This window comes from Cygnus olor, chromosome 2 (assembly GCF_009769625.2).
Source record: "Cygnus olor isolate bCygOlo1 chromosome 2, bCygOlo1.pri.v2, whole genome shotgun sequence".
NCBI classification, from domain to species: Eukaryota; Metazoa; Chordata; class Aves; order Anseriformes; family Anatidae; genus Cygnus; species Cygnus olor.
In genome coordinates this window covers 86,835,212-86,861,213 of record NC_049170.1, presented here as the reverse complement: position 1 = coordinate 86,861,213, position 26,002 = coordinate 86,835,212, and positions in this window count along the sequence as shown.

Sequence of the window (26,002 nt, the reverse complement as noted above, 5' to 3'; positions counted from 1 at the left end):
GAAGAGAATCGAAGGGCTTTGGATGCATGATGTAAATAAAGTGATTGACAAAGAATAAGATAAACAGAGAACAGAGAAATCAAATTGACATCATTTTTCTATTTACCACATTCAAAACCAACCCATTTTCATGTGAGAATGAGATTGTAGAAATGGAGACAGATAAAAAACAGCCTGACAGCTGGTGACATAGCCAGGTAAGTTAAGACCTTATGAATTTTAATAAGTGTGTTGGCCCTGTACAAATTCTTTTTAAGATAGTGACAAACTTTTTGAAAGGAAAAAGAGATGACATTTTTCATACTGATTATATTTCTCAGAATTAGGTTTATGCCAATCCTCCCTTTCTCCTCCACAGAACCCCATTGAAAACAAACCCAAATCTGGCATTACCTTGCATATAAAGCATATTCATTATTAGCAGGTAGGCACAGATCACAGATGACTCTTTTGTCCTTAATGTCCACTTATTGTACTTGTTGTTGGACTAAAGAGACCATTTTGAGGTGGTGTACAATAAGGCAACTAAGAGGCTGTTATTCACACTGAGCTCCTCAGCTGAATTTTTTGCTATAGCAGGATGGAAGCAAAATTGGTGCTGTGTCAGCCCACTGAATGTAAATCAAGCTGAAAGAAGGAAAATGTTGTTATAATGCAACTTTGGGGAATCAAGAACATAAGGTCAGTGATGAAGCACGAAAAAGTTCTAACAACTATGTGATGAGCAAACTTTCAAACCTTGCACAATCTAAATCTACCCTCGCTGATTAGTGGTTCCTTCTGTATTTCATCATCCTTGGAGAAATCCATCTGACCTGACACTGCAGGAAGCAAGGATGTTTAGCTCCTGGGGACCCTCCTCATTCATTTCTGACTTTTCTGACAGAGGGATTGGGATTGGGGTTGGTGGAGAGGAGGAGTTTGACCAATTGTAGCAAAATCACAAAGGTCTACCTTTCTTCTTTAATATTTTAGTTGGGCAGATGCTGTCTCTGGGAAAAAAATTAGCTGTTACTTTTTGACCCATGGACAGAAGACTAAGTGGACTCCTTAGCCATCTCCAATCCTACACATGCCCATTCAATAGCTCAGCAACTGAGAGCCAAAATCTGGCTCACATCAAAGCTTGTTGAATTCAGCATAGGACTTTCTATTGACTCATTGTTCTCTCCATCTGCCCCAACATGAATATAACAACTACATCAATATTAAAAACTATAACCAAAAATTATTACTAAAATTGCAGCTGTGTAAATATCTACTTAATTATTTATGAATGCTATGTCTTTCATAAGGTCCTGACCTTACTGGGAGATCTTTTTTCAAGGAGATGTGTGTACAGGACAAAATATATTGAATGAAGTGATTGTAAATGCATTATTCATTTCTAGTCATTACTGATGACCTTATGAGTGACAGAGCACAGCACAGCTATGAATGATTGCTGTGACATCATCAGTCATGAATGGAAATGAATTCTGCATCTGTATGTGCCTCATTGAAAATTTTATTTAGTATAACCACACTGGTTCAGCATTTATGTTTTTTGTATTTCAGTCCTTTTCTAAATTTAAGTATGTTGCTTTGTGCAATGTCAGATGAAAAATGTATCCACAAGGTTTTCCTCCAGTCATGTGCCTTTTACCCAGAACACTGAGACATCAGAGTTTTGATGGTCTTTATATTCTGGGAAGGGACAGATAATTCATACAAAAACTGTATTTATATTAATAGGGACTGTGTCATTGAATTTTTAGTATGGATAGTGGCTATGAATTTGGAGTAATCCATATACTTGAAAGTAACATTTAAGAACATATCTACCAAAAAAGATCTATTTTTAAATTTCCATAGAAGCAATTTAAAAAGAATTAAGAATTATTATAGTATTTCATCATGTTTAATATCCTGATGTAAATACTTTCTCAGTGTACAGCAGCAAATGAATTTCATATTAAGAAATAATCTTTAGTATATTAAGAAAAAAAGCTGATAATATTAATGGTGAATTCCTGATAGTACAAAACTTTTGCCCTTGAAAACTGCCTTAACCACAGATGAAGGTTTGTTTGCACTAAAAATTCATGAAAATTATTCAAAATTAAGAAAGCTTAGTTGGATGGACAGATGGATGGATGGATGGATGATTGATTGATTGATTGATAGATAGATAGATACAAAATTAAGGAAATAAATTATCACTATGGGAGTAAGTTGAAACGCCTACATATAGAAGCACTTTAAAAACTAAAAAAAGACATACCACTAAGCATGTTAAGGAACATTATTTTCCTCATTGCACATGTCCATGAATGCTTTGAGTAAGAATTAAAGTAGCTGATAGCAATTTATTGAAGCCTAGTTCTGTCTGAAATGCTTATAGAGGAATTAAATATAAAGTAACTAATCAAGTAGAAAAATATTTTCAATATATTTTACTGAGACTCCTCATGATGAGAAGTTTCCAGCTAAACTGTAGCGTGGTATTTTTAGCTCTGAAAAAAAAAAAAAAAAAAAAAAGTCTTTTCCAACATTTAATAATTTACCTTTGGAATTACTCAGATGAACTTATTTCAATAATATTATATAAACAAATACTAAGAAAACCTTCCAAAAAAAACTTGCAGTTACAAATAAATTGCTCAAGTTTTCCTTAAAATGAAATTAGTGTCCTCTATAATTTAGATTTATCTGGACAGTATAGAAAAAAACTATTGAAAATCTCTTTTCCAGGCTGAGGTATTCTGCAGTCCTCTTTCTCCTGCAGTTGTTCCTCTAATGCCATAATGGAATTTATGAAAGTCTCAGGAGTAAAATCAGCTGAAGTCATGGATTTAAATGGCTCAAAACACGCTGTACAAACTTCAGGTTACAAGATCCCAAATCATGAAAAACTCAGACCAGCTGAGGCTTTATCGGGAAACTTGGAACTGAGAACAGATTACCAGGAGACCTTTCAGATGAACTTAAGCCCAGTGCTGAAGAGACATAAAAGCATTAAAGATCCATAGTGAGATCTGTGAAAAGCATGGCTTATTTGGAAAGCCATTGTTCATGGCTTGCTTAGAGATAAACGTTCCAAAAATCATAACCAGATAAATACTCACACCAGCAATGGCAAAAAGAAGCTACTCCATACCAACAACTTGGACTTAGCAGCTGCAGACACAGTCTGCTACATTTCAGCATGAAAAACAAACTGCCCCTCTGCCTCTATAGGAGCAAGGTTAGACACACAATGACTAATAACTAAGACTAGCAACAACTATCAAAATTTGACTATATCTAGGCATTTTTATTAAAAAATAAAAGCACATCAAGAAATGAAGAAGCTGCCCCATCCTTCTCGTAGTTCGAAAAGCCACACCAAATATATAAGTACAAAATGTTCTCTCTTCCTACAGTAGCTCTGGCATATATCATATCACCAAGTGTTTGGACACACAAAGTAAGTCTCACAGAGTAGCAAGTTAGCCCATACCAGAGTACTGAAAGTTCTGTCCTTCAAGCACAGGCTTGCTCTGTGGCTTCCATAGAAAACACAAGGTACATGGAGGCAGTTTTACCTTCTAGTGAAAGACTGATACATTTTCTCAGAGGTTTAGCAGGATGCTGCTGGACAAGAATGTGCGTTCAGTTAGGTTTTGTAGAGCAAACGTGGAGCCAATGTCAGGTAATTTGTAACACCTAGCTACAGATTATACAGGAATCTGCATATGCACCAAAGCTCTGAAGTCTCTGAAACAGATTTCATTTATTGCTGAAAAATCAAAATTAAATTCAAGCTTAAATTCAATTTTTCATTCAGTTGAAGAATATGGGTGCGACCTTGGGAAGATGCATAATTTGTGTGTTCTGAAGCACAGGGAATTCATATGAATATAAATTTATAAGTAGTCATTACAGATTTATAGACAGACTATATGCAGACCTTAATTTAAAATCCAAGAGTAGATATCCCACCAACTTCACTGGACTTTGTACTTTTAAAACATTGTATTTTTAAATACATTCACTAACTGTGACGGTAAAAAAGTCAAATAAGGCTTCTATCAGTACATTTATATAAGCATAAAAAATGCAACAATAGATGATGAGATCTCATAGGAGACTTAGTCATATAAAACAGTAATTTAAAAACCCATTCTTTTTCAAACAAGAAGATAAAAGAAATTAAAATACATATTTTAAAAAAGGGTAGAAAATACTCAGATCAGAGTATGCAGAAGGTGTGAAATAATTACAGGAGTAGCATTTAAACCACAAGATTAAGCAGGATTCCAGGTAAAATCAGGTTTAATTTTTTCAAATAGCTTTAAATATTTGTTCAAAAAAAAAACAAAACTGATTCTTGCATAATTCCCTTTTATCATTTGTGGGCCAGCCCTTCTCTGCTTAATACTAGTAACTAGAATGACTGAGGTAGCTCAGTTTGCCAAATGGGATTGCGATTAGGATTACAGTCAGAAGAGCTGTCTGGAAATTTTTCATCAGAATTTGGTTAATTCCCTATATATGTATGGGGGGGGCGGGGGGATATGACATAAAACAGCATTATTTAAAATAAATATTTCAAATTAGGGAAAAAAAATGAAATAGTAAAATTCCCCAAAAAACAAACCACCCAACTGTAACAGTGAGCAAGAATATTTACTGAAACCCCCTTCTCATTGGTATATCCTTTTCAATCTCCCTCTCTTTCAGGTTTTGTTTGTTTGTTTGTTTTTTAAGTTTTAAATATATATAGTGTTTTCTATATATCTGGCATTTAGATAAGTGGTTTTGTTTCTCTGTTTACAGAAAGAGGATCTTCCATTCAAATTCAAAGCTTGCTGCATGTTATTAACATCCTGCAAATGCATATCGTTCTGCATCTCTCAATAGATACACTTCTCAGTGTCAATTCAAAGTGAAGTTTGTGGCCTTTCCACACTGAAATCCTAATGGGAAAAATCTTTATATGCAACTGTAACAGTTGCAGCAACAACAGCAGTGAAGATGCGCATTCATCCAAATCCCACCTTAGAAACTCTGAGATTTCGATTGTTCAGAAGCTTCACAAAATGTCCTTGCGTTTGGATTAATCTGCAGACACTGGCTCTGTGGATAAAAAGCAATCTCATATTGAAATACAGTGGGTACCAACAACAACAAAGAGAAAACAAACAAATAAATTGAAATCAGAGTTAAAAGAGTAAAAGACATACACTTCTAGAGAAAAATCTGGTTTTACACAGAAGAAGGTGAAATATGAAAAATAGACTGTGCATAACAGTTTTAGCACAAAACAGATCGACATAGCGAAATGGAGATTGATTCTTTTAGGCACTTCCTCTCCTTTTAGATTGTATATGCTTCCTGGGGAAAAGAGGAAGCAACGGGGAACCTCTTCTTGCTCTTCTGCTGCACTGAAGATTGTCTATGTAATATTTGAATAAAAAGCGGTCAAGGCCTTCATACAGCTCTCACTCTCTCAATACAACACACATATGCTCAAAATATGCAAATACAGTTTTCTTGTAGTCTCAGCAGATGTAAATTTAGGCTAAGAAAAAAATACATATATCCAGCTAGTCAAACTATTTAGCATCTCCATCAAAGTCAATGTGAGAATAGCTAGGGAACTGTTCTTGGAGTTTAATAGGATCAGAAGCTGGGAGTAACAAGGGGATCCACTGTAGTGATCCTCATGCCTATGGACTAGTGCCTATCTCTTGATTATGCATATGCAACATTATGCATAATATTACATAGTTCAATATTTCCCTGTTTTTGTTTGTTTGTTTTTAAATAAATAAATTTTAGAAAGAAAGATGGTTTGGGTTCTAAAAAAGAACAGAAGCACCTGAGGTTTCACAAAGTACTTCAAGCCTTCTCTCTAGAGAAAAACATTGTCCGGCACCCTTATCTGAGACAGCAATTTCTTTTTAGTGCAAAACGGGTGTCCTAGTTTCAGTTAGGACAGAGTTAATTTTCCTCCTAGTAGGTGGTAGGATGCTATGTTTTGGATTAGGATGAGAAGAGCGCTGATAACATGCTGATGTTTTAATTGTTGCAGAGCAGTGCTTACACCAAGCCAAGGACTTTTTAGCTTCTCACTCTGTCCTGCCAGCGGGCAGGCTAGAGATGCAGCAAGAGCTGGGAGGGGACAGACCCAGGACAGCTGACCCAAACTGGCCAAAGGGGTATTCCATACCATCTTACGTCATGCTAAACAACATATAGGGGCGGCTAGCCAGGGTGGGGGGGCCAGCTGCTCGGGGATAGGCTGGGGATCGGTCAGCGGGCGGTGAGCAATTGCATTGTGCATCACTTGTTTTGTACACATTATTAGTAGTACTATTATCATTATCATTATCATTATTATTATTATTATTATTATTATTATTTTCCTGTCTTAATAAACTGTCTTTATCTCAACTCACAGGCTTCACTTTCCCGTTTCTCTCCCTCATCCCAGGGAGGGAGGGGGGAGGGTGAGCGAATGGCTGTGTGGTGTTTAGCTGCCAGCCGGGTTAAATCACAACAAGGGGTTATGAACTTGAGCTCTTGCATTTTCTGTAGTGAAAATCTGAAGCAGCTGTATTAGAAAATGCAACAACTACTTACCCAGGTACTCGCACATGTTCTCTCTCTAATATGCATGGGCACACCAAAGGTTGCAGATGAAACTATGGCAGGTAAAAGCCTTCTTTGGCTTATTTAGAAAGATAGGCAAATTGCTTAGAGTACAAGTTTGATTTGGAAATCAATGGTCTATGAGAGAACACAATAGCCATGACTTTATATCGTCACGGAATAGCCAATGTAGACAGCTGTAAAGTTCAGGAAAACACCTTTTACCTGACATTCTTCTGCTTAATATAAATATACCAGAATATTACCTTTTTATTGACTGTGTTTCAGATAACACTATAACAATGGTCCCACACATATCACAGTAACTTTCAACTTGTTAGTTCCTAAAATGCTTGAGAAATCCCATCACTAAAATGCAGCTCCATCTAGCCATATATCTGAGTTGAACTGAGTTAATATTTCACTAAAAGTCAAATTATTTATAACAAATTTTGGTTTATGTATTGCATCTGCTTCCCTTTTGTGATCACTTCTCCCTAAATATTCTTTTGTACTTTCATATATCCTATAAGTCCCTTACGTATAGATGATGACTTTTTTTTTGTTTTGGTTTGGTTTGTTTTTTTCCTAGAGGTAGGTAGCACAGAGTGCAGATATGTTAGAATGAAAACCAGTCTAGTGATTCAGCTGATGGGTTGAAAAAAATTTGAAAAGACAAAAAGACCCCTTCTTATGTCACATTTACACTACAGTGACAGGATTTTTCTTTAAGGGCAACAGACAGAATGTTCATACTCTACTTAGCTATTACTATAAAAGCTAATAACTTAATTCTTTAAAATACAATAGGTTAGGCACTACCAGATAAGGCTTATAAAAACTTCAAGTCAATGAAAATATAGAAAGTTTATTTAGTGTCACTCACGAGAGCCTAAATTACTAAAATATAAATATAAATTAAACAACTAAACAGAAACCCAGCCAAAGGAGTTTCAGTTAACAACAGATCATGTTAAATGTATATATTTGCCTTGTGAAGACTACATTTACAAATTTTAACTATTTTTTTTTAGTTTATGTTTTCATCAATGGGTAGTGTGAGATCTACCTTGACATTATATATTATTTTTAATATTTTCATGTGTAACCTGTCAATTTAGTCTTCTGCATGGATTAAAGTGCTGGCAATACTTATTAAAATGACAAGTATGAAAGCATCATGATAACTTTCTAAGCTTTTTTTTTTTTTTTTTTCATTAGACAGATACAAAAATAGAAAAACAAACATAACCCTTAGGAAAGATGATTCAGTGATTACAGGTCAAGAACCATGATTAGGTATTCTGTTGCTCAGTATTTTGTTCTAATCCTACAATCACAGTCTCTCCTTTCACTCTCTGTGACCCAGTGCATTTTTAGTATAAAATAATCACCCCAAAGTGTTCATACAATTAGAAACTTTTAACTTTATATTACTGATGGGATTTGTACTAATTAATAATTCCCAAATGAACACTTAGCATAATCTACATTTTGACAATACAGCATGAAAATTAAAAGAACAAATGTATGTGCATTTCCAGCTGTCTTTGAATTATGACAGCAATATTATTAATTTGTCATATTAATTGTTCAACATTTATTTAAACTGCTCATAAAGCATCATAAACATAATTAAAATGAATGAAACCTAAAGTATACACAGAGGAACAGATGTCAATGTCAGTTGTATTTGCTGCTTAAAAAGAAGTCTGAAGTTAGAGATTTACATTTAAAATTGAATTTGTGATAGTTGGCTTGCGTACGATTAATTTATAGTACAAGTTTTCTTTCTTATCATACTGCTACTGAAATGTTAGTATGAAGTTACCAAAATGAGAGCAATTATTTGCAAAACAATTCTGTGGGAACTAAGTTACTCCAAAGTAGTTCTAGCAATAATGGAACTTATAAGACTTTAAGATCTTACAATGAAATTTTCCTGACTATTCTGACAATGTTGTGGCTTCAGTTTTAGTAAAAATCAGATAAGCTGGTACGTATTGAAAACATGCTCATTTTAGCTATATGCTTAATATGTGGTCTGCATCTAAAATCAAATTTAGATCCCTGTCTCAGATAGCTCAAAGGACTTTTTCTGAATTACATTTTGTAACTTCAGTAAATGTTTCTTTGCATACAGACTTTGAAATCCCAAGTTTGGAATAATAAGCTTGTTCTTTAACTTTGTGCTTTGTCCATAATTAGGAAGAAGACCTTTTCCAAGGATTTGCAGCACAATAAAATTTCCCCAGGTTATAAAAGGCATCACAGGGCTTTGGCTTCACTTGAGCTAGTTCTTTCCAAGGACTGGCTAATCAGGTGCTATGGAGACCTCATACTGTTTACTAGTAAAACTTAAACTTATGGAAAATGTTAGCTGCGAATAATGCATGATAAGGTTTAAACTGAATTATGCAGTTGAGATATGTCAGATCACCCCAGCTAAGGGTGTGGCTTGAACTCATTACTGGAGATGAGGAATTAGGGCTGCCAGCATTTCACTACCAGTCCTAAACTGGCCAGTTTTAATCCTGTCCTTTGGCCATTTCTTTGTAGCTACCCACTGTCTGGATGAGCAGATAAGTTGTTACCTAAAACACACCTTAGTGAATATGAGAAATTCATTGGTGATGTTAAAAGGTTAACTTTCTCCTTTATTTTAATTGTGAGGTCCTCAACTAATAATAAAGGGATAAATAGAGGTGAGAAAGGTCATGTTAATCTTCTAGCCCATGAAGTGGTTAATTGTACATGTTTCTGCACAAAGCAAGTCTGCGTAATTCTTTAGTTTGTATGGACTGTTAAGACTACTCATGGGTTTTGAGTTGGGGGGATTGCTTAGTGGACCTATGTTCACTTACCCCACATGAGGAGCTTTAAGTTCTGAATTTCTCTCATTCATTTCTTTTGTTGTAACTACAAAGAGCTAATAATATTGGATAAATAAATAGACAGCATATTCATAAGTTTATCTGCCATCAGAAGCTAAAATGATGTATATTTAGTAGTTTTCATTTTCTTTTCCCCTCATAACTGTCTGGCTATTTCTGGATCCCTAGAAATAAACAACACAAGAAAAATTAAGCTACAATATTTTTTTCTTAACTGACCTCAGCAGTGAAGAGGAAGATTGGTGTTTCCTTGCTAATAAAACTAACAAATCTCTAGTATACCAAACCAGCTAACAGTTGGAGACTTTGGTAATGGAGGATACCAACACATACCCTCTTGTCTACTTTGCACTTAACACTTGCTTAAACACTTGCTTTTTAGACTCCTGTTAACCTGTAGTTCTGATACATCATGCTGAGCCTAATTTATACCTGGCCTAAGCTCTGCCAACCCTGCATGATTCCAAGCCAACACGTCCTTTTCTATCTCCACCATAACACTATGCTGCTGAAGGCATTATGTGACTAAAGCATTCACTAGAGCTAGCAGCTTCCCTAGTTTAGCAATGAAGGCAGTGATCCTGTACTTGTTGAAATGCAACTAAAAATGTGTTTTCATAGCCTACACAACTATTTCAAATGTACTGTAGATGTGACCAAATTGCCTTTTATTTATTTATTTATTTTTGGTGATCTCATCTATCACTTTTTCAGTCATTAAGGCACATTAAGGCACATATACTAATTTTGTTCCTCAGTGAAGCTAGGTCAGGATGCAGCAATATATGATTGGCTGCTTCTCTTCTAACCCATCCAGTTCAAAATGTCTTCAGAATTTATTTCTCTATTTCTAAGCCATTTCCCTGCCCAGGCTGTGGAGTGGGACATTTAGCTAACTTCCTGGGCTAGTGGCTTAACAAGCCACAGTTCATCACTGACTCCACCTCCATGCTGGTTTGGTGCAGCTTGTTGCATTTGCGTGATATATTCAACAATTTTTACAATTCCCTTCCATTTCTTTGTGTTTTTCCTGCTACCTCTCCCAGATTCATCACCTCTGCTTTATTTATTTACACAGAAATATATTTATTTTTCATTATTTTCACTTGGGACACTTTCCTTTGTATTCTTCTACAACCGTCTTTCTTTTGCAAGCAAAAATACACAGACTTTCCTGGAAAGATTGCTCATGTGCTGAATGACCAGTAACCTTTTATTTTGCTCTACTTGGTAAATGTTTGTGTTCATAATTAAAACATCCTTGTATTTGAAAACCCAGGTAAGAAGAAATAGATGTTCTGGAAGTTATCAATATTCCTTTCATTCTGAATTTACTGAGTAATTCTGTTCAATTTTCCTTTCTACACTCAGATAATTTCAACCACCAGGATTCATAAGTTCCCATGTCTGAATTAAGAACCTAAAATACAAATACAGTAAGAGAAGAGGGCAACAGGAGTCTCCTAATGGAGAAGTAAGAGTTCCTCTCTTGAATGACTATGTGGGCAGCCTATTCTGCTAACCAAAGATGCTTCGATGCATAAAACTATGTGAATGTGTCCAATATTTCCCTTTGTCTACATTGCTTACTGTTGTGGTTTAGCCCGGCTGGCAGTCAAACACCACACAGCCGTTCGCTCACCCTCCCCCCTCCCTCTCCGGGATGGGGGAGAGAAACGGGAAAGTGAAGTCTGTGAGTTGAGATAAAGACAGTTTATTAAGACAGGGAAAAGAATAACAACAATAATAATAATAATAATAGTATTAATAGTAATAATGTGTACGAAATAAGTGATGCACAATACAATTGCTCACCACCCGTTGACCGATGCCCAGCCTATCCCCGAGCAGCTGGCCCCCCCTCCACCCCGGCTAGCCACCCCTATATATTGTTCAGCATGATGTCAGATGGTATGGAATACCCCTTTGGCCAGTTTGGGTCAGCTGTCCTGGGTCTGTCCCCTCCCAGCTCCTGCTGCATCCCTAGCCTGCTCGCTAGCAGGACAGAGAGAGGCTGAAAAGTCCTTGGTTTGGTGTAAGCACTGCTCTACAACAATTAAAACATCAGCATGTTATCAGCGCTCTTCTCATTCTAATCCAAAACATAGCACCCTGCCAGCTACTAGGAGGAAAATTAACTCTGTCCTAACTGAAACCAGGACACTTACATTACATATAATTTAAGTAATTAATCCAGACAATAAGAAAACTCACTTCTTAGACTTGGGCATCAACTAGGCCCAGACTGCACAACTGCAATCCAGAATGAAATGTGAAATCTCTCCAAAGGTTGAAGTCTATGAAGCTGCTACTTGAGGCAGGAGAGATTAATAAAAGCTGTTGCTGCATCTCAACACAAAATTTTGGCATAGAAGGTTGTACTTGGGCTTTGTTTCTCCATACTCTGTCTTCTTCAAAGCATTGCCAAATTTACATGCATCTACTGAAATGCAGATAAAACTGGTGAATTAAACCCAGATATTAAAAACTGAAGATAAAATATAGAATAACTCCACCAGGCACTTCAAGAGGTCTAGAAGATCTATTTGTAAATGAGCTAATTACAAAGTACTCCAGACTTCTATTTGAGAATAATTTCAGTTTGGTTCATTTACAGCTTATGAAGAAAGTGGAGGGACAGTATCACTGTGGTTCTGTTTTGAAAGGTGAGACAAGGACTATAAAATTAAACACAGACAGGCAATTCTTTGGGAGGTAGAAAACAAGGATGCTAAGGAGGAGTTGTATTTGTACATCAGAGACTTGCTTTTTGTCTCCTTTTTTTCGTATTTCTCTTCTGGGATGTCCTTCTCAAACCATTTCATCTGCCCAACATATGTGTATGGCAGAATTTTACATAACTTTTACAAAAAATGATGATGAAATCAGAAAAAAGCGGTTCCAAAAATAATCCACAAGTGGCTCCAAAAAAAGATCATCTTCCCATTTAGGAAATGAATACAGTAAGTACCATTAAAAGTATGGTCTATTATTAAATTCAACCTTCAGCTGAAGATTTTGAATACTTTTATTAGCAACTTTTGAAAGTACAATTCTGTGTACTAAACTGCATCTGCAGAGAACATGCTCTTTCATTTTTTAATAATTCCTATCTTAAGCGGAGTGTAAATCAAACATATTTTTCACCCATATTCTGTCCTTTTTTTTTTTCGTATGTGTGAACAAGCAACAACAGTGTATGCAAAAAAATCCAGAAGCTGCACACTTGTAAAATTGTAGCATTTGGCTCTAAAGTACAAGCAAGGTAACACACTGATCTACAAAAATACTGTATTTCTTGAATGAACTGAGTTGTTTGTTGCTATTGCCTGTTTTAATTGCCACAGATTTATCAGATAGAACTTTGCAAGAACAAGACTTACTCTTGTAATTATGTAAACACTAAATGATGTTTCAAAACATGCTGACGTGCAGTCTTATGAGGTCTCTGAGGTTCATGGCAGGCATCATTCTTAACACGAATGGCAGTGGCGGTATATAGATCATAACTTCATCTTTAGTTCACTGTGCACCAAGATGTCCTGCAGATTTAATAGAGATCAACATATTTCAGATCTCTGAATAAATGGAGTTTAATTTTTTGATTTTACAGTTCCACGCAATTCATTTATTATTTGTTATTTTACTTGGACTTGACTTAAATATTCAAAAATTGCTTTGCTCAGAAGCCCAGTGTAAAGGAATCACTCCATATTGCTACCTTTACTAAATAAAAACTTGATTTTTTTTTTCCCTAAAAATGTTAAGGCTGTGTAATTCCAGATTTCAGTTAAACTGAAATTCTGGAAGGGGTTTGCTTATATTCTCAAGCCAATTAAGAGGCTAATCACTCTGCCTTATTAATTGTATATCTCCACAAATGATTTTGCAAACCCTCATGTTGACAAGCTTGCTTTTCAAAGTACTTGCCTAACACTGTTAGAAAAAGAATTTTTGTGGATAAAACTCTTGGGACAACACCCTCCTTTTGGAGATGACATTCTGTTTGTTTGTCTGAGATGACATCATCTATTTGTTTTTAAATACTCTGTGAGAACCAATACTACTGTGCACATTAGAATTGCATTTCATTAATTAGTGATTTAAATGTGCCAAAATGCCAAGATGCACATAGACAGGAGAATACAGACAGTACGTCCCCTGACAAAGTGGTCACAGATAGACAGATGTTTTTCCTGATGTTTTACTGTCAGCCAATAATGAACTAACTATCAGTGTTTTCTGGAGCACGCTTGAGTACATATAAAGGCACTTACACAGATATAGAAAGAAATTTTAATTCTGAATTAGATCATTCATTTGTTTGTTTGCTTTCTCTTCCATAGTGTCAAAGCAGCACTAGTTGGTATGTCTCATGGAAGCTTTGTGAGATACATGAAAGTTTTACATGCTAAGAAATATGACCACTTTTGCTTTAAACTAGTATCACTACATAAAAGCACACAATGCATGTTCAACAATTAATGGTACCATAAAGCAAAATCAGCAAAGACTTCAACATTTTCTGCATGTGTGTTTTTCAAGAAAAAGTGCAATTTTCTGTGACAATCAAATACTTCCAGAAAGAAAATAACTATTTAAAGAGTCAAAACCTGACTTGATACAGTCCTGGACAATCTGATGTAAGGATTGACAATCTGAATAAGGATTGGACGAAATGATCTCCAAAGATGTTTTCCAACCTCAACTATTCCATGAGTCTATAAATCTATTTTCTATTTTGAAATAAATTTTATAGAAACAATCTAATAAACTCTACTTGGGCCAGTCTATCACCACCAACAGAAGAAGCTGAAGTTCACCAACAGAAGAAGATCTATCATTAGATCTTGTTTCAGGCATCCAAACTGGACATAGTTTAAAGAGAAACCAGAAATGACTAGTAACATTTTGTCTACTGGCTATAACAACAAAGATGTTTAAACATAAAACTACAACAGCAAGGAAAAACTGTACCAGGACAACTTAAGAGGATTTGGGTCCATGTTTTGGCTATATGTAAAGTTCAAGATTCAGTTTACCACCTCAAACTACCTCCCAATGTGCTCTGTGATAGGACTTTTCTCACAAATTGGCTGGGAAGAAATCAAGAGGAAATTTCAAAAACGTACTCAGTTTTCTTTCAGATAGAATTATGTTGTCTCCAAATCCTCTCACTTCGGAAAGACATTCTTGCAACTGTTACTGTTATCAAAAGAAGAGGACTGGACTTGTGTCATTTAAATCTGTCCAGTGTGAAGCAAGACTATCATAACCTGAACATCCCATGACCATGAAAGTTCAATAGTATCAAGTGAACCAGCTATGAAAGCTATGATGCAAGATAAGGAATCAATCTAAATTAAAGACTTTGCTTTATTCAAGCTGTCAACAGAAGTCAAAAGTTTTCACATAGAACTTTATCTCACCTTTATAAGCAACAGAGGACTTGAAATACATTGATTATTTTTTTTTAATCTGTATCATGTGATATCAGTGATAAAATCAGTCATTCCTTAGAAGATGTATGCTTCAACAGCAAACAGAGTGTGAATTTGAGTTACTACTTAGTAGTAGAATATATCATGTAGTTTAACTCACTGCTTTTTTTCCAAATTTTATAGTACAATCTCATCACTGCAGTATGAGCATCAATACTATAGTGAACTTAGGATCCAAAGAATTGCTATAAATGGATCAGTAGGTATTAAGAATATTATGAATGAAAAAGCTGTTTAGATATATTTATTTAATCCATATATTTTAATCATTTAATTTTCACAGGACATAGAGTATAGCATAAGTAACTTAGAAGGAGCTATAATTTAACTAATAGTTCCTATCTTGTGGAAATAGGAAACTAAATGCTCCACAAAAATAATACAAGCATGCAGAATAATTAAAAGAAGCTGCTTAACAAAATTGTTCCTTTTTTAATCTGATTATATTCACAGGAGAAGTATAACTTTATTAAAGACTGAGTGAATTCATGTGCATATGTGTGTTTGTGTGTCTGTGTACATGAGAGAGGAATATTGACTAAAATAATCACTACCTTGGGAAAGGTGTTTGATTAATTAACATACAAGTAATTATAATAAATTGTCTAAATTATTTCACATTTCTGACTTAAGAGCTAGTGTTTGATTATACTGTCATAGAAACTGTCAGGTGTGATCTGATTAGTATTTAACAATGACTTGCTTTAAGAATACATAGTCTCTATATGATAACAAAATCATAGCCCCAGAGGAGAGAATTAGAGATAATTATCTCATTTTTTGATGAAGGTGAATTGAATTATTAGGCATTAAGTCTTCCTGAAAAAAATCATGACTACTTCGTTTTAAATTCATACAGCTAACGTTATTATTACTGCCATCCAGTCTTACACTGATTACTCTAGTAGAATGACAGACTGCCAAAGTTAATTTCCAGAGGTCATGTTAAATAAGAGTCTTGAAGTTTGGCTCATTTCCTGTTGCTAACTGCATAAAACTTAAATATTTGACCCTTTGCCCTCCCATCAGACGCCTATTACAGACACAGTGCTCTCTCAAAACTAGATTATTTACTAAGCATAGTACTAGCTCTGGGGTCAGGGTGTGATACAAGGGTCATTGAAGTGTAAGTTGGTACTGAGGAAAGGGCAGACTGCCTGCAGCCAGAGTTGGCCTGCTCCACAAAAGGTCTTCCTAGATCCATGCAAAGCACTTTGAACTCACTAATGCTGCTGTCCTTTTAGTGGCAGAAAGCTAAATGGGGAGGGAGACTAAGGACACCATACACTTCTGTGTACAGAAGCAGCACCCCATCATTGAGTTGTTGGGAACGGCAGGTCTCAGACTTCCCTGCCTCTCCTCTTCAGCTAGACAGAGATGGGTCAGGCAGGAAAACTGCTCTTGGACAGCTGTAGAAAAAGAATTAACAATTCTCAGTCCCATTGCATAGTACTGCCAACTACAGCACAGCTCTACCACAGCAGTGTTAGCAGACCCTAAGGAGGGACTAGACAGCCAGTCCTCCAGCACTGAACCCTTACCTGCAGTGGTAGCACCAGTGACCCCAGCAGGGGCTGATTAAAGTCTAATCTGCCAGTTGGACAGACTCCAGCCTGGCCCATACAAGAAAGAAATACATCATGTAGAAGGAAGGCACACTTACCCCCAGTAGAGACCAGCATGGTCTCCCTAACAGCACAGCTATGCTGCTACAAATGTAGTTTGTCAAAGCCATCACCACTTACTGCAGTTATCCAGCTCATAAGAAAAAAAGGGACAAGGAGTCTTAAAGGGAGATAGACTCAGGGGAACAGGAAGAACTCTTTCAAACTAGAATATGTTTATTGACAGCTTGCAAACAATAAAGAACAACCATGTCCCACGTTCTGTAGAGGTGCAGTGTTCTACCTACTAAGTGGGAAAAAATAAAGCTACAGAGTGAATGAGCCTAATGTTAAAGCACAGTGGATTTTGTTTAGCAACAAAACCAGGAAACAAAACAGTAGTCCCTGGACTTGAATATTTTCCAGGAAAAGAATTTATCCAGTGAATTTTGTTGCCTTAAAATCAACACTACCTCAAACAAAAGACATCTGAAAGAACTGAAATTCAGTTTGTTCTGCCACTGACCTGCTGGATGAATATCATTAAGTCACTCTTTTAATGTTCTTCCTTATCTTCATGGTTGCAGTATTGGCAAAATGATGCCTGCCCTTTGTTTTGAGCAGATTCCCATATTTAAACGACTTTTTGTTATTAGCTCTATCTTTATCAATCTCCATTTTTTTTAATGTATACGTTTCTCTCTCTTCTTTATTGCTTGTGTGATCCTGATTTATAAACTTTGTAGGTCAACTTAAAGCAAACATTCTGATTTCCTGAGATCTCTCTGAAAATGAAATGGTTGTTTTCTGGAGTAAAATAGAAGAGAAAAAAGTGGAGCACATATAAATAAATATGTCCTTGTCATAGGAAAATGATGATGAGAGTTATAAGAAGTAGATACGCCCTTTATTCTTTCTGCTTGTGACAATTTCTGGAAACCAGAAAGCTTTGCTGTAATTACAGCTGAAAACCCAAAGGCACCTCTAGAATGTATAATATTTTCATAGTGAGATGTTCTAAAGCTAGAAAAGTCTTTATTAAACTGAAAATTTAGAATTAAAAATTTTAAAAAATGCACCTGCATTCTGAAGAATATCTTTAAAAGCATAATAAGTATTAACAATTAATAAAGTTGAGGCAGCTTAGGCAAGTCCTATCCTTATTGGCAGGTATAGATTGGCAGGATAGATCAATCAACTATTCTGATCGTGAGATGTCTCATAATAAATAATGATTGTGGTATTATGTTCCATTAGAAAAGAATGCACACAATGATCATTTTAATAACCTGCTGGGCCAGTAGGATATCATCTGAGTCTTTCTAACCTTTCTGACCTCAAATGTTTCACAGTTCCTCCAGCAATTTCCTCTAAAATTTTTACTAGTTTTATTTTCACCTTCAGTTAGGTCATTCTAATAAAAAAAAAAAAAAAAAAAAAAAAAAAAAAAAAAAAAAAAAAAAAAAAAAACACTTAAAACACTCATTCTAAGCAGCTTCTAACATATTTTAAATATTATTTTGAAGAAGGGAAGACATTAAAACCAGACTACATACAGTGATCTTCCATCAGCCTTTGTTTTCCATGTCATTGCAAAAATGAATGTTATCTTAGATGACTTGGAAATTATCTTTAATAGAACTTATTTTAAAGGACCGTATTCTTTGCTATGAATCATTGATCTATTAATTGTAGATCTCCTTCTTTAATGTTGAACTGCAGCACATTCTGGGGCATAACATTTTTAAAAGGTGAAGATAATGCTTAGATTCATTTATTTTGTGGCTATGTTGCTGCTGTACTAATTCAGATACTCAACAGAGATTTTATGTTTGAATTTCCTAAGCAGAGAAGAAAATTTGTGGGTAGATAACGAAGTTCTCCACCACCACTTATATTCTCCATTTCACAGTATACTATAACTAGTAAGGGAAAAGGGAGAGAAAACGCCTTCATGCTCTCTCCTCTAAAACACCGTAAATGTAGTATATAAAACAAAATTTTGTGACCTGCACTGCTGTGGCTCAGTTACTATCTTCTGAGAGAAGAAACTGAAAATCAGCCAGAATTCATCTTACTACATTTAGACAGAATTACATAAACTAAATATGGAGAGACCAATGAATATTTTAATAATGAAATATTGAAAAACTACCTCAGCCTTAATCAGTCAGTTACCTTTGTGAATCAAATGCCTTTATCTGATACCAGAAATCACTCCAAAAGGCCAGGTGTTATTGCATTCTTTCATTATATTACAGCAGTTGATGATAAACTCTAATTAGAAGCTCAAAAACTTTTGATGGCTAGACTTCATACAAGCTATCTCTACACAAAATCAGTATTGTCTCTTGGCACCAAGTGATTTCACACTATATCAGATATTTCCCATTTTCTTCCAATGATTTGAAACAAAAAGAAAATTATACAGGCAGTATGCTACATTTAACCAAAAATAAAAGTAAAATGAAACATGTGCCATGTCTAGTTAGAACAAATTAGTACTACTGAATGGTCTAGCACAGGTTTAGTATTAATAATCCTGAAGTCACAGCATCAGGAAAAAATACTGGTAAGTGCTAAAAGAAAGAATAAACAAACTGGACTTTATCCGTAATAGTGCTTATGGAGCTGTGATATTCCTAGTACCATCTGGGTGAATTACCTATTGAATGTAAAGCTTACTTTGCTGTTTACACAAAGCAGTAAGAAAGGGTTTGGAGGAAATCAGATGGAAATACCCAACCTGTGTTGCAAAAAACAGAAAATTATGGAGCAAGAGGTTAAACAATGAAAACCAAAAAAGAAGGTAAGCTTCCTAAATTGTATAAGCTGCAGCAATAAAACACTGCAGACATGAACCATGGAAAGATGTCTTTCACAGTGCAACATAAGCAAAACTCAGCAGCGTCACCAAAGACTAAAAAAAGGCAACAAAGAGTTAACAGCTAATCACTGAAGACCTAGATAAAACAAAGTCCCAACAGCTCTACTCTGAATCCAAGTGATTCCAGTTTTATATAAACAGACTTAGAAAAAGACAGAATGCTGGTTGTTGCCTACAAATGTAGCATCCTTTCATCAAATTAGAATTCTTACCATTGATTTGCTGGCTTTCTCCTCATATCGTTTCACCTTTGAAAATATAAATTGGTGGGTTTTGGTAAATTTCTAAAAAATGTCCTGGGTTAGCATTCATCACACAATTCTTTGTAGGTATGAGAAATGTAAGAACTTAAGTAGAGGTATTTCTCACTATATTGTCAAGTTTATTCTGAATATGAAGAATAGATCTAATATTCTGAATATATATTTTGAATACACTTATTCTGAATATGCTTTGATTCAATCTTAATGAAAACAATGCTGTGATGGCTTTATTTGTTTAGAAAGTTTACATAGCTATTTAAAGGAGCAAGTAGTACAAAAATGCCAAAAGGTTCCCTTTTTCTTGTCTGTATCTCATGACCGGTGCTGACAACTATAATTCCTTATCATAACACGCTGTCAAACAGAAAAAGAAAAATTAGATATAGTTCATCACAGGAACACTATTTAGCAGAAAATATAATTCACTCCGTTGCTGCATATGCTTATCTATTTGTTTGTAGTCTTCTCATGATTTGGAAAGGAGTGAGGTTGAAATCATTTCTGACTGAACTCTGTAAAAACAGAAATAAGCATCACATTTCAAAGGGAAGTAGCAATATTTCACAGAGGATAACAAAAACTCCTATGTTTTTGTGGTCTTTTAGCAATATTAAGTGAAGTACCCCTCTAAGGCAATTAAATTCAGAACACAATAGTCTATTTAAAATATAATAAGCTGCAAATCAGGCTTTTCTTGTAGTCACAGAACAGGCAAAGCAATATAGTTTCTGAATTATTATTCTAAACATACCAAGGCACTAGACTGGGGGATTTAGAATTACCAGGTTCAAACCCCATCTCTTCTATTATATTTGACTAATCACTTACCTCCTTGATTAAGCATCCACACCTCTAAAATGAACCTAGTAATTACATACTTCACCTGTTCATTGTCCTGTTATTACCTTAGTAAATACAAAGGAGCTAGCTGCAGTAGGATTTAAGGGAGAATTATAAATCATGTTTTATGTCTTCTCCAAAGAAAACGTTTACTTAAAAGTATAATCTTGTAACAAAAATCATCCTCCTATTAGGTGTTTATGAAATGCTTAAGACAATGTTGCCGTCTTTCTAGAAAGCGACATCAGGTACAGCCACAGTACACATGCTCAAAAGACAGAATTTCTTTTTATCTCAAGTAAATAAGCATCTGCCTTGCTTTCCCTTTCCACATAAGAGTCAGAATACCCTTATAAAAAAAAATCCACGGAACACTTATTCACATGTTTCTTAAGTGCTAGAAGTATCTGGTACTGTAGGTGAAAATTAGGTAATCTGAGTAATTGTCCAAGTCAATAGTTTTCTATCGAGGTTTCTTCAGATGATTTGTGGACGAGGTAGATGAAAGGTAATTAATGACATCAGCATATGCTGCCATTTCTTATGCATGTGTATTCTGTACTACTCCTGAAATTAGCCAGGGAATGGCAAATCAAAAGAGTAAGATTTGTTGGTAAACGCTGCCTGTAGGTTGAGAGCATATTTTTGCCAAATCAAATAAAATATTCCCTGAGAATCTATGCACCCACTTTTTAAGAGTTTTTCTTTTTCTCTTTTTTTCTTTCTTCCCAGAAAATTATGGTTCTAAACATAACTCTGATGATAGTGATTTCAGTATTTAATAACATCTCTAACGCAAATCTTCTTATGGCTTTTGCCCTAGCAAATGGTATTACCTTCTTGTTACCAATAACTGCATTCTCATAGAGTCTAGACTAGAATTCAGATTTCATAATGACTAGCTAACATATTCACTTCTGTTCTTCTGTTTTCTGATGTGTTTTTAAGTTATTAATGAAAAATTAGCAATAAGTAGTCAAATTGCCTGTGTTATTTAAACTTCTTTGTGGTGTGTAAAAAAAAAAAAAAAAAAAAAAAAGGAAAGAGGATAATGTTGAGAGTTAATCAATGACAGAGCAGTGGTATTTACATTTTTCTCCAACTCCATAGATCATTATTCTGAACATATTTTCCCTTTGAAGTTGACAGGATTTTGTGAGGAAGCATAAATAACACCTGTGCAAATTAAATGCATTTAATTTTCTTGTTAAATGTAGAATGAATAATCAAACACAAATTCTATGTGTTTTACAGTAAAAATTTAGCAAACAATCTGTAGAAAACTTTAAGGAAACAGAAAATACACAGAGATAAACAATGTTTTATCTTATATCTGTAGATATTAATGTGATCTTGGCACCATCTGAGCTCCAGAGCTCCACCTGTTTTTCACATCAGTCCTGTATTTCTGTGAGAAAGATTCTCACATTTCATTACTAAACAGTGCAGCAAAATATAAAAGGGAAAAAGTGAATACCCTTTACCACTGGTTCCACTGTACGGGGAAAAAAAAAAAAAAAACAAAAAAAAAACATTGCAGAATACCATGCTGTTTACATCCTACCATGCTCCATACAAATTTCCCTAAATAAATGATGTGGTTCTCTCAATGAGCTGGGGGAATGGGGAAGCACAGGACAGTACACATACTTGGAAGCAACATCCTTAAAAAAAACCACACTGGCAGATGACCAAGGAAACTGTCTATAAAATAAGAAAAAAGAACAAAAGGGAAGCTTCTCCCTACAAATAGGGTCCAGCATTCACAGAGTCTGTAGCAATCTGGCCCTTTGGGCACGTGAGAGCTGATGAGCTAGCCTACTTCCCTTTAGGCAGAGAGAATCACTCTTGCTCCATATTGCAGATCAAAACACACGAAAGCATATGTGGGCCATATTGAAGATTAAAAACATACAGTGTTGAAAGGAAACAGAAGTAATTAGTCTATTAAAAATAATTGTGCATATTAATTATACTGCTGTAACTGGCATTCATCTTTTCAGTTTGAGGAAGGCTTCTGCAATCCCAGTAGAATCTATCAATTTTTCTTTCCCAAACCTCTGGGTAATAGCCTAGGCATTTGTGGGGGCTTGTTCTCTATTGAGTAAAATTCACCCTTTTCATTCATTCAGTTTAAAGAGAACAGAATTATTTTTTCCTTAGTGGCACAGAATTGTGCAACAAAAAAATTGTGCAATGACAAAAACTAGGCTAAAATTTTGCATATTGAATATTTTTCAATTCATGATGATAACTTGGGAGACATTTTAGGATGCTAAATGTGGGTGTGAGGACAAGCAGGACTATAGAAAATCAGGTTGTAAAGGAGAAAATGCAACTAGGAGGAGGCCTCATTAGCTACTTCTTTTTCTCCAAATCCGCAAAGAAAAGTTTCTTCTTTTGTATAAGCTGTCTCCATCTTTATCAACACCTCAACTTCTAAACAACCAAAATTAAAAGCAGCTAAGCTTTAGTTCTATTTTATTTTACCCTCATGCAGCTTCTACCGAGCTCAATTTAATACAAACAAAATTGACTTTCCCTTTTTATGAGGGTGAAACAGAGCCTTTGTACCTTCAACTACCCCTTTACCTGTAGCACAGCCTCACAAGACATCAAAAATACAACAAAATGCAATTTCCTCTGAACAGCAGCCTATGAAGAAAAAAGAAAAGGATTGGATTAGGGGAGACAAAGAGATGAGGTGTCAGTTTCCATTTTGAAATGAGCTATCAAGAGACACCACTTGCAGAGAGAGATTGAATGAGCATGTTTCAGTTCTAACAGGTTTACTCCCTGCAATGCCACTAAACAATATTTATATCATATTGCAAGGGATCCAGGGAGGGCCTGTATAAATAGGAAAAGCACATTTTAAGAGGGAAAGGAGCTAACATCTGCTCCAGTGACTGTAATTTGTGTTAGTAGAGGGCTATAAAGAAATATATTATTTTCCCACTACCATCATAACTGATTTGTTACGTGGATCAGACACCTGAAAATTAAACCCTATGTTCAAACAGGATTAGACCATGCCATATTTACTTTATAAATTCCCCTCCTTTGCTTTGCCTCAGTGATGACCACATTTAAAAAAAAAAAATGCATTGGCTTTCTTTTGCCACTTTGCTGTACAGTTCTTATAGTGACAGATGTGCCACTTTGCAAGCTGCAAACATTGCTTAGCACTTTTACCACAAAGACCCATTTCAAAGGGTTTGTGACGTAGCCTGGAATTTAAAACCACTCTGTCTAAGGGCATCAGTCTCAAATGAAGAAGGAAAGGTAAACAAATCTTAACAAACCACAACAGCAAAAGAAGACAAAATACTAACCTTTCCTTCAAGCTTTCATATCTACATCGTATACAACTGAGTGAAAGGTAGTTTTCTCTGTCCTGTGAAATCAGGAAAGATTTCAAAATGTTCCATTTCCTCAGCTGTCATGAAATCAAAACCCTCTGAGCAAGAGAAAAACTGCCCCTCCAGTGATTTTCTCTTTGAACACATGGGCTGGAGTCCTGTGTTTATGACAGAATACGCATCCACAGGTATAAAGATGTGTCCTTTGTCTCCAGCTAGTAACCGAACAAATGGGTTAAACAGTCAGTTTTCTTCCCCCTTTCTCCTTCCTGCTCAGAACAGTACTTCTTTCATCTGTAATTTGTGGGAGAGTACAATGACCAATTTTGGTAATGATTGGAATTGTCATTTATTAAATATGCACAACATATTCAGTGAAAAACAGTTGAAAATTTCCAGTGTACCATTGCAAGATAGGACACTCCAGGAGATTTTCTGTGCTCATTCATGTGTCCCACTTTGATTCATATGTCTCATTTTGTGCTTTTAAACAGTCACATACATTTCAAAAGATCAGTCATTTTACTGTGGTACCTTGTAATTTCCCTGTCATGCACAGGCAAAACATTCCAAGTGGTGGGATTACTCACACACTTCAAGTGCTTTACTTGGTCAAACAACTAGTAAGCTACCACTCCTTCAGCAATTTATGTTCTAGATAAAACCTTATTATCCTAGATTCATAGAATCATTCAGGTTGGAAAAGACTTCTAAGATCATCTAGTCCAACCTTTAACCTAGTACTAAAGTCCACCAATAAACCATGCTATTATGTTCCAAACCTACGTGTTTCTCGAAAACCTCCAGGGATGGTGACACAACCACTTCCCTGGGCAGCCTATTCCAATGCAGTGCAACCCTTTCAGTAAAGAATTTTCACCTCATATCCAACCTAAATCTCCCCTGGTGCAACTTGAGGCCATTTCCCCTCATCTTGTCACTTGGTGCTTGAGAGAAGAGCCTAATCCCCACCTTGCTACAACCTCCTTTAAGGTAATTGCAGAGCACGATAAGGTCTCCTCTGAGCTTCCTTTTCTCTAGGCTAAACAACCTTTGTTCCTTCAGCTACTCCTCATAAGACTTGTTCTCTAGATGCCTCACCAGCTTCGTTGCCCTTCTCTGGACACACTCCAGCACCTCGATGTCCTTCTTTTAGTGACATACTTTATGTATACATTATACCGCATACCAAAATTTGGAAGCCAAAAATGACATTAGGATTTCCTGGAAAATCCAAGTAATAAAATACTACTGAGAAAATAATGAAAATAACGGTGTTAATGAGGGAAGAGAAAGCAAAACCCTAAGCAACTTGGTCTGGTCTCACAGCTGACCCTGCTTCGAGTAAGTTGGACTGGATACCTTCTGAAGTCCCTTCCAACCTGAGTTATTTTATGGTTCTCTGAAGAAAGGTGCCATCAACTTAAAATGACAGCCAGCTTTTCACTTATAGAAGCCAGAAGGTAGGACATCAAAAAGAGAAACTGAATATCCATGAGTGAATAATGAGATTCTACTGGAATCCAGTAGAATTACTTGTTCTGGCTTCAGAAAATTAAAAAACACACCATCAAACTGGCACACACTTGTGCCAGTTAAAAATCACTAGGGAAAAAAAATCTGTGGCTACACAGTTGGGGCACCGAAATCTTGGCGCAAGCAGTATCTGAAAGAGTTGCAAGAATAATCATAGTGAAGCTAATGGGCAAAACTAAGATGACTTCCCTGGAAAAAATTGAATGGTATACAGCCTTTAGCAAGAGGAAGGAAGACATGTCAGAGAAATAGAGATATATTTGCAAACTAATATTCATTTTTGTTTGTTTGTTTGTTTGTTTTTTTCCAGTGATATTCATTTTCAGATAGTTCACACAACTTCTTATTTAAAAGCAAATACATACAAGACTTCCCTACAGAAATGACAAGTTACTTTTACTAGGATTTTTAAGATATTTTGTATTCCTTTTCTTTATATTCTCTTTCTGTGAGTCTTCAAGAATTTTTCACACTTTTATTTGCAAGAATGAGAGCCC